The sequence below is a fragment of the Hydra vulgaris genome, chromosome 02, assembly GCF_038396675.1.
Source record: "Hydra vulgaris chromosome 02, alternate assembly HydraT2T_AEP".
Lineage (NCBI taxonomy): Eukaryota > Metazoa > Cnidaria > Hydrozoa > Anthoathecata > Hydridae > Hydra > Hydra vulgaris.
Genome location: NC_088921.1, coordinates 13,301,167 through 13,315,730, shown reverse-complemented (window position 1 = coordinate 13,315,730; position 14,564 = coordinate 13,301,167). Strand labels below are relative to the sequence as shown.

The 14,564-nt window shown below is 27.8% G+C and overlaps 1 long non-coding RNA gene across 1 annotated transcript; it reads right to left on the bottom strand.

The window, feature by feature from the left end:
- Nucleotides 1-1,825: 1,825 nt before the first annotated feature.
- LOC136076750 (uncharacterized) lies at nucleotides 1,826-10,046 on the bottom strand. The gene is made up of 2 exons (XR_010636561.1): nucleotides 9,854-10,046; nucleotides 1,826-3,791 (listed from the first exon to the last, which is right to left on the bottom strand). It is a non-coding gene; the product is annotated as an uncharacterized LOC136076750 (long non-coding RNA).
- Nucleotides 10,047-14,564: the final 4,518 nt, after the last annotated feature.

The following is a 14,564-nucleotide window of genomic DNA, read 5'->3' as shown; positions in this document are numbered from 1 at the left end:
TTAATAAAAAGAATAAAGGCAAAGGAAAACCAAGTGCAAAGAAAAGTAAGTCTGTAAGTGTGGATGTGAATGATTGGTTTTGTTTGTTATGCCAGCAAAAGTCTGTAGAAAGTATGCGACAATGTTGTAAATGTAAAGTATGGTACCACGAGGCGTGCATGGGGTATGATTCTGAAGATGAGGAAGAATTAGTATGTCCATTCTGCGAAGAATAATGTTTTTCTTTGTAACATTTCTTTATTGAATTTTTTAATTTTCTGTTGTTATTCATTGTTGTATAAAAAATTGATTCTTTTAAAGTATATAAATATGCAAGATTACTTATTATTTTATAAATGTGAGATAAACTATGCATTAAAAGAATGTTTTCAAACTTTTTTCTGGTTTTTCTTTATTTATTTTTTGTATTTTTTACATGGGCCTTATTACCCCCATAAGGCCCAATTAAGGTATGTTACAAAAACATGAATAACTTTTGTTATAATTATTTCCTCAATATGCAGATAAGATTTTTACATCAAGGAATGATTAATCTTAAGCAGCAATCGAAAATATTTTTTTAAACTTAATTTTTAAAGCCTAAATGACCAAAAGTCTGTTAGGTGGGCCTTAATACCCATACTTACCTTATACCAATTTTGCAAGCCAGCCACGTTAAATGTACCAATGCAGATGGAAGACCGGACCCTGAATTCGATGGAAAACTCCATACACACTGTATGCTTGCCATCCCTACTAAAAACAAGTCATTGGATGCAATCCAATTTCGCTGGTCTCTGTTTAGAGACCAGCAAAATAATTTGAAAATATAAATGCCCAGGATGCCACAAGATGTTTAAACGACGATATGGAGTACAATGTAAAAGATGTTCCTTTAAAACTAAATGCAAGCATGTTAACAGTTATTGCTACTACCAAAACCTCAATACCTATATTAAAAGATTTATCTGCGCTATTGTCCGAGAAATTGGTAACCTAATACCCAGCTAAAGAAGAACAAAGTAAAAAAAGTATACAGTATAGATTTTAAAAACTATTTAATTGAGAAAGGCATTGTTAATAATGAACACTATGACGGTATACTAGAGGAAGATGCTAATTTACGATTATTAGAGTCATCAGTAAAGAAATGTAATGATATCGAAACAATAAAAAAAACTGCTTTCCGTCAAAACTACTTGGATTACAAAACAGCGATATTTTAACACCAAGAGTAACAGAATTTAAAGATAAAGGAAGATTAGGAATAACGATATACTTCTTAAAATCAATTGGTACTCATAACAGCATAGACATAAATGACTTACTACGAAATCTATCATCATTCATATCTAACCTAAACACGAAAAAAAAAGGCTTAATACTATGTAGACCATCTAACACAGAGAAATCGTTCTTCGCTAGTTTATTATATAGTCAATTCAAAGATCATAAGATTGGCTACTTCAATTTCCCAACTTCAAAAAATGTTTCTACTTTTATGCTACAATCCCTATGCAATGCATTTGCATAGCAGACGAATTTGTATTTGAAGATGCTGCAATAACTCAAATGATTAAACAGCTACTTGAAAGAAGCAAGACGCTCCACAGTGATGTTAAATACAAAGACGCTTTACAAGTCGATGTGCATCCTGTTATAATAATTATGAATTCTAATTATAAGAAAGATATATATTAAAATGGCACCCTAACGTTTGAGTGTTGCTACGTTATTTTATTCATGGGAACACCTGTAAAACGAATATTCAATGAAGACAAGATAAGCATATTATCAAGTTGTGGAAAAGAATTATTATTTACTGTAAGTAAAAACAAACAAAATATTTGTAAAACTAATGTTAATTTATCTAAATAAAAGAAATACATAGTTAACTGCTTTTTTTAAATTACATCATTATCATTATTAGCAGGTGCAATGTTCTAAAATGTTGTGGTATATTTAGGAATAAACATTCAAATACCACCATTCTAAACAGCTTTCGATTATTAGTTAAAAAAGGATCTGTCATTGTAGTTTTATGATGTAATACATCCTTTCCAAAATATATTTGAGGCTTCATTATTCTATTCTTCGTATCAGGCTGCAATAAAGGCTTTTCATAATTCCATCCTTCAATAGTATAATTGTATTGTAAGCAAAACTTAATATTAATAGGCATAACAGTATTGCCAATATAAGCAGGATCAAAACATAAATATAAAGGCTTAATAGATTTTGCCGCATATTTAAATCAATCTTCCTTCCGCATGAATTTTCCTTAACAAACTCAAGCAAATATCCACCATTAGTTCGAACGTGCGGTAATTCAAAATTTTGGTTATTTGAAATGATTTTTTACTCCTCTTGACATTACCCCATCAGTTATTTAAGTTTTTTTCGATTGATACCATTCAATTACGTTTCAAAACGTACCTTTACGGACCGTTATCAAAAAATAACAAACGAAATAATAACATTAAAAAATGATTAAAAAATCATATTGTTACGTAGTACGGTAAATATTTCAACACAAAATATGTCAAAAAATGTTGCCAAAAAATTCGGTGTTGCTCAAAACATTTTATCTTACTGGATTAAGCATAAAGAAGACATAATCAGCAAGTATGAGTCTAGTTAATTTGGAGCAAAGAAAGTTAAGTTTAGGAAAGCTTGATTCCGTTGATAAAGCTGTATAGAAATGTTTTATGAACGCACGTTATCAAAATGTACCAATTGGTAAAAACATCATTAATGAGAAAGCTTTAGACTTTGCAAAAGAACTCAACATTGCGAATTTTATAGCTTCAGAAAGGTAGCTTGATTGATGGAGAAATAGGCATAGTGTTGTATTTTGAACTATTTCTAGAGAGGAAAGGTTGTGTACAGAGGTAACGACATCAAGTTGGGAGCAAAACCATTTACTTATGATGCTCTTAAGGTATGAATAGATATTTACAACGCTGAGGAGTTTAGTTTATTTTAACAACAGCCTCCGACGAAAACCTTTCATCTAAAAGGTGAACGACGTGTATGAGGAAAATTGAGCAAAGTTCGTTTAACAGGCTTAGCAGCAGGAAATGGGGTTGGTGAATAACAGCCTATGTTTATAACTGGAAAGGCAGAAAAACCACGGTATTTCAAATGTTTCAAAAGCCTACCTTGTCCCAAAATAAATCCTGGATGGACTTTAAAATCTTTACTGATTAAGTGTTGACGCAAAGTTTAATGCTGAATGTAGAAAGGTTGCTATAATTGTAGATAACTGGCCAGCTTATCCTAATGTTGACAATCTCAAAGCCATTGAGTTAGTATTTTTACCACCAAATACAACCTCCTAAACTCAACCAATGGACCAAGAAGTCATAAGGGCATTGAAAGCTTTTTACCAAATACATCGATGCTGGTAAAACGATCAAACACATCAATGCTGGTAAAACGACCCGAAATATCAATAATCTTGAAGCTATGAGCATGTTGGTAGAGTCATGGGGTGCTGTATCAACAAACACGGTAATAAATTGTTTTAGAAAGGCATGCATCTCGCAGAAAATACAGGTTGCAATTATAAATGATGAAGGTTATCCTTTCGAATTATAGATTTTGATATTTGTATAAGCGAAGAAATTGCTATCATAGATCGAGAAATTCTAGATTTCATTTTAATCAACGATTGTGTTGAGAAAAATAAGGGGATGAAGAGTCAAACAATTTGCCTCCCGAAAAACCAAAATTATCAGAGATTGTACGTTATAATTGAATGTTACTTGCTTTGTGAAAATAACGGCGTCGAAGTCCGACAATCGCCAAGTCTAGTATCAAAGATATTTGATAAACATTTTTAGAAGCGAAAAAGCAATTGAAAATGGACAATTTTTTCAAAAAATTGTACAAATTTTTTTTTTACTCTATACTTGTCTTACTCTTTAATAATAATTAATTTTAAAAATATATAGGTAATTTTAAAAATATATAGGTAATTTCAAATAAGGTCACTTAAAAGAAGATTTTTCAGTTATTCGAACTTTCGGTAAAATTCAAAGTAAATTCTTGTTTCCTTTGAGGGTTTGAATAACCAGGAGTTTACTGTAAAATTATAAATATATATTAATACTGTAAAGTTATAAATATATATATAAGTTATAGTTATACTTATAAAGTATAAAACTTGACCAATAATAGTTTGAACATTTTAGCTGCATTTTCACGCATAAATTCATTCGGATTACTCTCGAGTCCTTAATAAACGTCTCCACCCGTTTTTAATTTTTGGATATTTTTCTAATTAAAAACTTTCAGTGTAAAAATGAACTTTTAGTTTATTTCTCACCAAAGCTTTGGTTTTACTCTTTTTAAATTCATTTTTTGGTTTAAATCCTATAATTAAAACCATATATTTGCAAAGGTTTGGTTTTAATTATAGGATTTAATATGCTGAATATAAGTTGTATACTTTGCAAAGTATAAAACTTCTTTCAGCATATTAAATCCATTTGAAATTATGATAGAATAGCTGTTGCTATTTTATCATAATTTCATTTATTACACCTCCAATAGGAGTGAAACGAAAGCAAGAATACAAAAATTGTGAAACAGAGCCATTAGATGAGGGAGATGAATTATTTGATTGTAAAGGTGAAAAATTATTTATAAATCAACAAGACGAGGAGCATCAAACAGACGAGGAAAACGATACAAATGTGGAAACAGGTCCTATAGAAAATCAAGATGAAAACAATCGAGTTATATTAAATACCGTTAGCTCATCCAACATTTTATTAGGTGATTTATGTCGAGGCAATAATGATTTAAGAAAAGATGCTGTTTTCATTGATGAGTTAGGAAAACTCTTAAGTAATGCAGAAACATCTACCCAATTTATTTCACATCTTACAAGATTTAAACGGAGCTACATAATATCTCGCCGTGCCATTACAAGCGGTATTGAAAACAACAACCTTGAAGCCGTTGACAACGAACAGTTGGATAATGAAGTGGAACACCGCGATGAAAATAACTCAATCAGGAACGCTTTTGAGGATCCATTTAAATATAAAGATCATTTTTATATTTTCATATTTATAGCAGCACAAACATTCTTTCCACCATAGGTGTAGGCACAGTTTTTTAGTGTTTGAGACTTCATATGTATATATCATTTTATATAAACATATTTATAAAGAATAATTTTTATATTCTCCTATTACCAATTCACCCCACCCCCACCCACCCCCACCCCTCTCCCTTTCTTCCCGTTAATTAGATTTGAGAAAAAAATCTACTTCAACCCCCCCCCTCCCCTCGTTTATTTGATCTGAAATAAAATTCCCACCCACCCGTTTATTCCCACCCTTCCTTCTATTCGGGACTCGAGAGTATGCAAATAAATTTATGGTACAAATAACATTTTGCAACGATACTTTTTTATCATGCGACAATGAGAATGACCGTAACTTACAAAAGCATAAAATAAATTAATGATTTGAACAATTTATATTGAAGGTATATTTTAAATAAACTTTCATGTGTATAATAATTATACAATAATTATTTGCTAAAAGTTGTGTATAATAATTATACAATATTTATTTATAATAATGTGTATAATAATTATACAATAATTATTTCATGTGTATAATAATTATACAATAATTATTTGCTAAAAGTTGACGAAAAAAAGAATAAAATTTGACTATATTTTCATTTTCCGCCGTGGAATTGCCCATATATTTGTTACGAAGGTTGCAAACAAACTTTTCGAGCAGAACGCTTGACTTAATCGAATAATATAAATGTTTTGCATAAACACTAGAAAACAGGCTGAACTAAACAATTTGTTCATGAACTAACAATCAGTCTAGGGAGAGTTACCAGTCACTACGGGTTGGACAATCCCGGTTGTTGGAGACAAACAATTATATTCGTTTATTTATATTGTAGCAATTATTTTGTAACAATTATTTTTTATAATAGTATAGCGAGAGTTCAGCTAAAAGTTTTATACAATACAAGTTGCCACGAAGCGTTATATACCGCGCAACATTTGGAGGCACTGCCAGAATCACATGTGATTTCCATCTCTACTTGGGTCAAATAACCACGATTTTTCTTTAGTTTACAAAATTGTATTTACTTTTGACCCACTTACGCTTGGGAATAATGTCCGTTTGACATCAGGAATAATGCCCGTTTGCAAAACTGACTCTCGAATACAGACAATAATTATCATATTTCTCAACAACTCCTCCTCCGATTCTACCAACTCCTTAGAACTGTCCGATACCAATCCATTCAAAACAGAAAACAGCCGTTTCTCGACAATGTTTGAAGAAATGAACAATATGTCGCTTGAATAAATTTCGGAATGCTTAACATTGAAGCCTACTCAAGCAATACATCCGAAAGTGTTTACAGGTACAAAAACAGAAAATATTACCGAATGGTTAGCAAGTTTTTGCCACATTGCACAGCATAAACTATGAACTAACATGATAAAATTACTTGCGTTCCCCTTATACTGAGATCATGCACTCAGATATAAAAGCGCTAAAGCAGACGAACATGATTACAAACAGTTAGACCAAGATGCGTCAAAACAATCTTCTACAGGTATTGTTAAGAAGCGTTAACGCAGCTTGCATTTTGCCTGTGAAAAGGCGATATGCCTACGTTCAGCAGTTTTGCTGAACGCGTTTTTCAAAACTTTTATCTTTTAGAATATTTTAATTATCTAACGTGACGTTTATTCAGAACTAATAAAGTCGTAAGTAAAAGCATTTAACCGCAATTGTAAACTAATAGATTTTTGTTAAAGAAACAGTTAGTTTAATAATTTTGTTGTTGTTAAAAATTAGTTAAAAAAAATAAAGTGTTTTAAGTTTTATCTTAAGGAATTAAATATATAAATTCCTTTTAAATATAAAAATTATTTTTTGTCATAATAGTTTAAAAAATGCACGATTTATTTTGATGTTAAATATTTTATTAATAAGATATTTTGTTAATTTTTAATTCAATAACGTAAGTTTTAATGACGTTCGTTTAATTTATGAAAATAAATTATGATCACGAATATGTTATCGGTAACTGATGAATAATAAAAAAAAACTCTTTATTGTTTAAAAACATTATTAAAAAACATTATTAAAAAGAGTTACAAAATAAATAAGAAAAAAATTTATTAACAGTTAATAAAATAACCAAAAACTGACTGTAAAATTATAAGAAAATAAACAAATATTATTTTACGTTTTATGAAAAAAATATTTTTTTCAAAATAAAATTTAGTTCATATTTGAAAAAAATAATAAAAATGATTTTTCAAATAGGAACTTAGAATTTATTTGTAACTTTTGTTATAGTGAGAAAAAAAAAAGAATGATTTTTAACACGTTAATAAAATAACTTTAATTACAATCGGTACTTGAAAAGACGCTAGTGACGTGTATAAGTTCTAACAATACAAAATATTTTTCTGAGTTGAGTTACTGAGAAATGCGATACGCGTTTTCTTTACGCAACGAAATCTCGTAACAAGGCCTCCTTCTATATAAAGTGGGATATAATATGTGAATTGGTATTAGGTGAATTGATATTACGTATTAAGTATTTAGTGAAGAGGTTAGGAGGTGGAGAAACAAAACTTAAACTATATAGGTTTAAGTATTGAGTAAGGATTGAACAAGTTAAATATAATATAACCAACGTTTAATTATATGTAAACAAAAATAGTAACAGTTATTTAATTAGATAATACATATTTTATTAGAGAATATATTGTAATTACCTAGTAATAATCGTTAGATATAATTACCAGGAGTTAATGCGAATGGTTATTATTATCAACTATTTATATTACGGAATGGTTAAGATTCGGGATACATTTAACCGAGCGCGTAACACACGCATGTTTTGTTTAAAACATAAGTGATTATAAAAGCTTCCTGCTAAAATAAAAACCTTTTAAAAATAAAAAGGTTAGTACATGCTAAATAAAAAGAATCAGACTGATCAATGAATATTTAATCAAAGAATCAATGAATATTTAATTAAAATGTTTGCTATTTTTTATTTATATTTTATAACATGTTTTTATTATTATTAATTTAATTTCTTTGGTTTAATATTGAACATATTTATAAGACGATTAACCTCAAATGTAAGGAAAAAATATGTAAATAAATGAATAGCTTTAAACGGCGGAAATTTTTTTATATATAAAAATTAAATTCTATTTTTCCTACAAAGCATTGTGATTAAACCAAAATGCATATATACATAAAGTTATTTCGTTTAAGAATAGTAAAATTATATTTAAAACAATCTTTTACAAAACGCTCACGTTGATTTTAAAACAGAATAGTTTTTTTATATAATTCACTTTAAATTTGACATATAAAGAGACTAAAAACAACTTCTTAAAAAATAATTTGTAATTTTCTTTTATGGTTGTTTATCATTATATACTTTTATAGGAATTTCTTTTATTACAACATTAACTGATTTTTAAAAAGAAAGATAATTATGCAGTCTTAAAAATATAAAATAAATTGATAGAAACGTACATAATTCAAGTATTAAGGATACTGCAGAGAAATAAATTCTATTAAAATAAACTAGATTAACAACATGTTGTGTCTTAGAAATAAAAGTATTTTGTGTTTTAAGGTAATCTAATGGCTTTCTCAATTTTCATACATTTTTTAATTTTAATTATAATCACAACTGTTTTCAAAAAGTTTATATATTTGATTTGATATATAATTATAAAATCATTTTTTATATTTACAAGTTATCTTGTGGTTTATTCTAGGAGCCAAAATATATTTGTATTTTATATATATATAATATTAAATTTTTATATATAAATATAGTAAACATTTTTTATATAAATAATAGTAAACTTTTATATTGCTTTGTTTTTAATGTTTTTAAAATGCTATGTTTTTTAAAAACCTAATATTATTAAAAATGTTAAGTACCTTTTTTTACTCTTGACTTCTAATTCTTTTTCAAATCAATGGATGGAAACCGAAAGATAAGATTAATGTGTTGGGGATAAATATTCGGAGGAGATTTTACATACTAACTGACAGGGATAAAGAAATGTTTTAAAATTCCACTTATACAAACGTATGTATGTAAAAAATTATATTTTTGAATATCGCTGCGACATTAAAAGATATTTATGAATGGAATCTTTGTTAGTATATCAAAGAAGAGATTAACGATGTCATTTTGACTTTTATTTTTAAAAAAATGTGAAATACCGCCTTAATGCCAAAACTTATCATACATTATAAAAATATCACGTATTAAAATTGAAGTATTACATGCCAAAAATGTCAAAGGTATGACGTGAATGGCCTACACCATGACGTGAATATTATATATTATAAAATATAGGGAAAAATAGGTGGCAGGAGCAAATCCAGCATTTTTTGGTCTTTGAGATTGCTAACTTCCAGGCAGGCAGCGAAGTCTAAACATCTATATGTTTATGCTTATTTAAATAAGAATACTTTACAAAAAATTGCGATAGTTGAAGCCTGGTAACTATAACAGCATCCTCATTAGACATAAGTATAAACATATAAATGTTTGGAGTTTGCTCCATGTCTGAAAGTCCAAAAAATACCGGATCCGCCCCTGAAGGGTGGGTAGATGTGAAAAAAATATTCCAAGAAATTTTTTCAAAAAACTAACAGGTCTTATAATGCTTAACATTTAGATTTCAAGAAAAAAAAATTGCATTACAAGATAAAATATGCAACTCCTGAATTCATAGGAATAATTAATAGAGTATTAAAGTCATATTTATAAATACTTTGATTATTTATTACTGAATAAATATTAACTTTATATTTCCACTTACCAGAACAGCGCAGATTTTATTTTTCTATAGTTAGAACAACATTTAGATCAACAGCAATTAATTAAACTAAAAACGTTTTGTTTTATTTTTTGTTATTTTAAATTTAATTTTTTTTTATTTTTTTTTTTTTTTTTTTTTTTGTTTTTTTTTTTGTTTTTTTTTGTAACTTTACTTTACTCGACAATTTTCTTACAATTGTTAACAGTTGCGTTTCCTTATGTAAACGACTTTTAAGATCACTGAACCACAAAATACTTTAATATTCTTTTATTCTTGTGCATTGACTTGTGACATGTGCTATTAAAGCATATTAAAGTAACCTTTTACTATTACGCTATTAATTTCATAAATAATATTTTATTTCTATAGTTACAGGTGCATCTAAATATTACTATAAACAGTCATGCAGTTTTTTAAGTAATTAGATCAATATTACATTTTATCATTATCAATTAGTATCATTAGGTAAAAAAATAAATTACAATTTCTGTTTACGTGCAACTTCCTCATACTTTATTGACGTCACTTCCTTTTCAGTTTTAGAAAGTTTTTTTTAATGATGAATTGGTCTATAAATAAAGTTTATCGACAGTCAAAAGCTTATTTACAAGATTTTTTTTTTTTAAACCAATTGTATATAACGTCAATGTGGCAATAACCCAGGTGATGGAATATAAAACAACAATTTTAATAATCCGTTAACAAACAAATGTTTATTGTCGTTTCCCAATTAAATTTCTTCCTTCATCAGGATGACAATATTGAAAAATTGTATGTTTAGAATAATAATCGACCGAAGCAAAAGACATGCAGAAACCGAAACAATTGAAATTTCGGGTATACTAGTTTTATACCGAAACCGATATTTCGGTAAACATTTTACCGAAACTAAAACCGAAATTTCGGCTAAACAAAATTAATTATATAAAAAATTTTATCTAAAAAAGCAATTTTACATTTGTTCTATATTTAGATTTGTTGATTTAAAATTATTGTTAATTTTTTTTCCGACTTCTTTACATCTTATATAATAAAAATAAATTAATAGTCATAAATAACAAGAAATATTAAATTAGTCAAATAAAATCTATAAAAACTAAAATCTTACATCCAAGAAAAATTACTTTAGTTCCAGACCTCCCAACTCTCAAGGTTTTACCGTGAAACTCACGGAAACTCATGGTTTCACAGTTAATCTAAAATTCTCACAGTAAATTTTAAAAATTTTCAAAATTACTTTCAGATTTAGCTCAAAACAATAACAGTGAAAATTCCGATAAAAGGTTGTGGTTACATAAAGAACTAATGAATATTCAGTGCAATAGATGGATCATAAAAACGGCTCCAACATATATTTATCGCTTATTTTTAGCTTTAAATATGAGTTTGCTAAAATAACAAAGTAAATCCGAATTTTGAAAAATGGCGACAAAACGAAACTATAAAAGCAACCTTGACTTAACATTAAGTTTTATAGTTTTGAACAGAACAGATTACCTATTTGGGCAATGATTTTGATGATAATTCTATTGAAGAGGCTAAAGTATCTTATAAGTAAGGTTAAAGTATCTTATAAGTAAGGCTAAAGTATCTTATAAGATTTTTTATTGAACTTTTATTCATTAATAAGTAATTATTATTGAATAATAAGGACACTTTCTGCTAATTTTGTTAGCAATTTGAAACGTTTACAAAAATATTTGGAATAATCATTTACGAAATAAGGTCCATAAAATGACGTTTCCGTAGTGAAACAAAGGTTCACGTCCAATATAATCGAAAATCTTTTAGATAACTTAAGTATAATGTTTCTCACAGTAATGCTGAGTTTTGAGGTTTTAAAAAAATAAAAAAACCATTTAAACAGCTGTTGAAAACCTCAAAGAAAGCAACAAAAATTTGCAATTCTAAACAATGAATAAAAATAAGTAATTTATTTATCATATATAACTTATCTTGTTATTTTAATTTTTCTTGTTTGAAAAAAAGTACAATTTTAAAAGATTTTTCGTTTATCCAGGTTTTTGTGTAAATCTCAAGGTTTAAAAAAAAAACAGTTGGTAGGTCTGTAGTTTACAATTTAAAATATTTATACCAAATTTGTTTTCTTTAAGCAAAACGTTATCAGTGCATGAATCAAAATATCCTCGCTCGGAAAATCACGTGATTTTGCGAAATTTTAATATCGCGAATCGCTACCATCTTGAATGAGGGAAAATAAATGATAATTTGAGTTATTAAAGCAAGAGAATTCGCACGTAATAGTAAAAGGATTTTTAAAATAATGTCGGTTTATATATGCGTTGTATAGATAAACATGCAATAGAACGATGTATAAACAAATTTGCAATCCTTGGAATTGACCAATGTCCAAACAAGTTCTTTGCAAATCTTTAGATAGATGCTGGGGCCGATCAACCATTTTTTGGTCTTTGTGATGACTAACTTCCATACATGCAGCTAAATTCAAACATTTATATGTTAATAATTGAATCAGTGTTTTTTAAAAGGGCTGATTTGACATTTTTTTATGTTAAAAATATGTTTAAATTTTATCTTCTTACACAAAAAAAGCCACCTGAAAGTTTTTGATTTTTTTTTAAAAGGCAAATTTGCATTAAATACGCTCATTTTAAAACAAAAACTCTCCAGCTGGTTTGTATTTTTAGGCGTAATACGCAAAAAATGTAAAAATTTAATTTCTGGTATGTTGTTGTTATTAAAAAATTTTTAATGGATCTCGTTATTCCAAGTCCTAGAAAAAGGAAAGAAATTTATTCTTGTGAGTACAAACATAACAAAAGAAAACAAGCATGGTTAATGGGTCAGTCATGCATAAATCATAAGGGAAATGAAGTTCCACCAAAGTACCCTATGATTACTTGCAGTTAAGTTTCAAACATCCAATGTATTTTATATATATATATATATATATATATATATATATATATATATATATATATATATATATATATATATATATATATATATATATATATATATATATATATATATATATATATATATATATATATATATATATGTTTACATGAAATTGTACTAAAATTATAAAAAAGACTACACTACAAAATTTTGAAACATTTATCAAATTTCATGAAAGCAAAAATTTAAAATAATTAAAGTATATTATATGTTTATATGTCTAAAATATAGTTAACTTCAAAATATATTAACCCTAAAACCTAACCCTAAGTCTAAACCAGCTACAGTCCTTTATACAGGTATTCTGAGTAAAATCACTTTAAAGTATACAATTTACAGGTTTTACATATTAAACCTTTCTTTCGTAGTAGTTTAATATGCCGTTGCCTAAGTTTTATTATGATTTTCTTTCCAGATAGTTAACATACACGGAGTAGTTAAATCTTGTTACAGTAAGTCTAGGCCTATATAGTTCTTGAGAGTAAAACAAAGGTGGAAGCACTAAACAGTCAAAAAATCTTAACATGATTAGGTTTATTTCCCTACAATTTTAGTTGCAATGTTATTTAAGTCTGAAATTCTGTTTAAGATTATAAATAATGCTTTGTTTTTTAATAAAAACGTTTTCTAGCTTGTATTAATGGTACATTAATTTTCTAATTTCTTTTTTAAGGTGCAATAAAAGGTGTTCGGACAACTTTGAAGAGGCTAACTGTATGGATATCTTTTCCAAACTTTTTGATATAAAAAGCAAAGACAAACAAAATTTTTATATTCAAGGATTGGTAGATGTCACTAAAGTTAAAAGAAGAGTGCCACATCAAAAGGATCTTGAAAAACCAAAGCAGCCAAATAGCTTCTCCTATCATGTGATTGTAGGCAATGTACGCATAAAGATATGTTTGAGTTCCATTTTTATCTGTCTTAAGTAATAGAGAAAAACGATTACGGAGAATAAAAAACCTTGAGGTTATTGAAATAACCCCTGAAGATAAAAGAAAAAAAGGTATTACTAATTGTCTTTCTCAGAATGTTCATGACATTGTTAGTAATCACATAAGATCATTTACACAAATCAAACCTTATCATGTTTTTGTTTATACTTAAATGACAGTGATAGGTTTGATAAAGTCGAACAGCTCTTCCCAATGAGAAGACATAGTTTCCTCCCTTGCGATAGGGGCTTTGATATAATTTCAAATTTTTAAAACACATGACCGTCTGTATCACATACATCAACTCACCGAGCTTATTTATATATAGCAGCTCCAGATCACAAAAGTTTGCGGTAAAAGAAATTTTAGATGCAACTGATTTTTTGATTTTAAATTTTTGAGCCCAAAACATTACAAAAAATCTTGCATTTTTTCAGAGACCAAGGGTAAAAATACCCCAAAAGAAAAGAAGGTTCACTTTTCAATTAGTAACTTGTTTCATTTTGTATATGAGCGTGATTAAAAAAAATCTATATTAAGGCATTCACCAATATTATTGGTTTGGTCTGCCATACTTTTTTTATGTCCAAACAAACGGGTACTGTACAGCAGGTGGATAGTTTAGCTTATCCAAGTTGCAAAGTTACATTGAAAAAAGCGAAGGTGGAAGACCTTAAAAAATTAAAAGAATTTATTCCTAAAGAATTCAACGAGGTTTTTAACGAGCTGTACCCCTGGCGAACTAATGAATGTGAGAATCTTCCTGATAGTGACTTGGAGGAAGATTTAGTTTAATATGCAAGACTTAATGCTTACTGATAGTTATTTTAATT